General features: G+C 46.1%; 1 non-coding gene across 1 annotated transcript; it reads left to right on the forward strand.

The window, feature by feature from the left end:
* Nucleotides 1–399: 399 nt before the first annotated feature.
* Nucleotides 400–471, forward strand: TRNAW-CCA. The gene has a single exon. It is a non-coding gene; the product is annotated as a tRNA-Trp (tRNA).
* The last annotated feature ends 2,432 nt before the right edge of the window (nt 472–2,903 follow it).

Raw genomic sequence — 2,903 nt, forward strand, 5'->3', positions numbered from 1 at the left:
GAGATTTTATTGGGAAGGGGCACCCGGGCAGAGAGCAGTAGGGTAAGGGAACCCAGGAGGACTGTTGCCATGTGGCTTGCAGCCTCAGGGTTTCATGGTGATGGGATTAGTTTCCCAGTTGTCTTTAGCCAATCATTCTGAGTCAGAGTCCTTCCTGGTGGTGCACGCTTTGTTCAGCCAAATGGATGCCAGAGAGAAGGATTCTGAGAGATAGTTGGACATGTGGCGTCACTTTCTGGACTTCCCTGAACTCTTCTGGTTGGTGGTGGCTTATTAGTTCTGTGTTCCTTACCAGGACCTCCTGTCATAAAACAACTCATGCAAATGGTTACTATGGTGCCTGGTCAGGGTGGGCAGTTTGAATCAGTGTGCTTCCCCTAACACTTTGAGAGAAGTGCTTCCCTGGTGGCTCAGAGGTTAAAGCGTCTGCCTCCAATGCAGGAGACCCAGGTTCAATCCCTGGGTCGGGAAGATCCCCTGGAGAAGGAAATGGTAACCCACTCCAGTATTCTTAGCCTGGAGAATCCCATGGACAGAGGAGCCTGGTGGGCTACAGTCCACGGGGTCGCAAAGAGTCGGACATGACTGAGCGACTTCATTTTCACTTTCGCTTTCCAAATCTCAAAGCTTAATGAAGTGGGCCCTCTTTGGCATCTTGGTGGGCTGCAGTCTATGGGGTCACACAGAGTCGGACACCACTGAAGCGACTTAGCAGCAGCAGAAGCAGGCTCATATGTTTACTGCTCAGTTAGTACCAGGGTTCTTTTCATTTATTACCATTCCCTAGATGAAATGAAGACAAATTTGTCATCATTCATTGGCCAAAATTAGACTCACTACTCTTCAGGTGTCTTTGGAGAATTACTTTGTGATACATCATGAGTAATGAGAAACACTGTCAGTACATACGTGAGGCTGATTAATTTGTTAATCATGAGTCTTTGTTGTTACCTTGCCTGGTTTAATTATGACAGAGTACTGTGGTGAAGCTAAACACATGGACACAGGGGTACAGTCAGAAGCCATGAAGAGATATGGGTGTTACATGGACAGCTCTGGAAGTACTAACTCTAAGAGGGCCAGGCAGTGTTCATTCAAGCCAGTTAGACCCTGAAGCACCAGAACCTTCAAGCTGGGGAATGTTGGGCATGATGAATGACAATAAACACTCTATATGCCACCCCACCCTTTGGTACATCATATTCCCATCATATTAATAAAATACAGTGCCCGTTGTAAAACAGAGCATGCATGCCTATGGAAAGCAGCTGGGAAGAGGCCTGCCTGGAAAGTGATCTTGGACCAATTCCTAGTGTCTCTGAAATATCAGCAGTTGGGGCAGAGGATGGAGGGAAAATGAGAGACTATAAAGGAAAAGACACTGGACTCCATAAAAAGCTACAGTGACAGAGTCACATAAAGCACGAATTGGTAACATTCACTACCAAATAATCATCTCTGGAATCAAAATTATGCTCTTCTGGGGACTTCCCTGGTAGTCCAGTGGTTAAGACTCTGTGTTCCCAATGCAGGTAAGAGGGTAACAGGTAAGAGGGAAGGCTAGGGGTCCCCAAGTGGAGGAAATAGGCTGCAAGTGTCAGATGTTTTTTTTCTTTTCTCTCTTAATCAGCAGGAGAAAACAACCCACAAGTGTCAGATTTTTTTCCCCCTTTTCTATACAAAATTAAAAAGAGGTTTCTTTTAAAATTTTGTGTTGCTGTGACAATACCCGGTTCCACCTGAACTTGACTTTTCTCAAACCTTGACCTAACCAATGTGTTTTTCTTATGGAAATGTTTTTCTTAAACTATGTTAATGAAACTATGTATTTGCTTGGAAACCTGCCTTTCTTCGAGATTTATGTCAGTCGTTTTATGGCCCAGGATGACTCACCTTGTGCCAATGTTATCTCAAGATGCATGTTGTGGGTGAGGGGCCTGGTGCCACTCTCTAAGGGTTAAGACATTTCCTTTCTCTAATTAGCAGCCTGCTAGTTGGTATCTGCTAAAGACTAGCAGGGGGGCACTCTTTCTGCCCACCTCTGATGTCTACGTCAGAAGCTTTCTCTATCTCTTTTATACTTTAATAAAACTTGATTACACAAAAGCTCTGAGTGATGAAGCTTTGTCACTGGCCCTGATTGAATTCTTCTCCTTCAAAGGCCAAGAATCCCAGCATCGTTCATGGCTAGTAGCAGCAACCTTTCACAGAGGGCACAGATTCGTTCCCTTGTCAGGGAACTAAGATCCCACAAGCCACACAGCACAGCCAAAAAAAATGATGCTCTTCAGATACAGCCCCCACCCCAGCACAACTCCAAGGCTCGATCATCTTGCTGACAGTCACTTCTTACCCTTGACCCCAAGCCACTCGCTCTTCCTCTACTGGGTCTCCAGCTCTGGGCACGATTTTTACTGCAGCACCTTTTTTTCAGGTCTGTTTTCCTCCTGACACTGTTAGGGGAAGCACAATGACTGAAACCGCCCACCCTGGCCAAGCACCATAGTAACCATTTGCATGAGTTGTTTTATGACAGGAGGTCCTGGTAAGGAACACAGAACTAATAAGCCACCACCAACCAGAAGAGTTCAGGAAAGGTCAAAAGGAGACACCACATGTCCAACCACCTCCCAGAATCCTTCTCTCTGGCATCCATCTTGGCTGAACAAGGTGTGAACCACCAGGAAGGACTCTGACTCAGAATGATTGGCTAAAGATGACCTGGAAACTAATCCCATGATCCTGAAACCCGAGACTGCAAGCCATGTGGCAGCAGTCCTCCTGGGTTCCCTTACCCTACTGCTTTCTGCCCAGGGGCCCCTTCCAAATAAAATCTCTTGCTTTGTCAGCACATGTGTCTCCTTGGACAATTCATTTCCAAGTGTTAGACAAGAGCCCAGTTT

Source organism: Bubalus bubalis, chromosome X (assembly GCF_019923935.1).
Source record: "Bubalus bubalis isolate 160015118507 breed Murrah chromosome X, NDDB_SH_1, whole genome shotgun sequence".
NCBI lineage: Eukaryota > Metazoa > Chordata > Mammalia > Artiodactyla > Bovidae > Bubalus > Bubalus bubalis.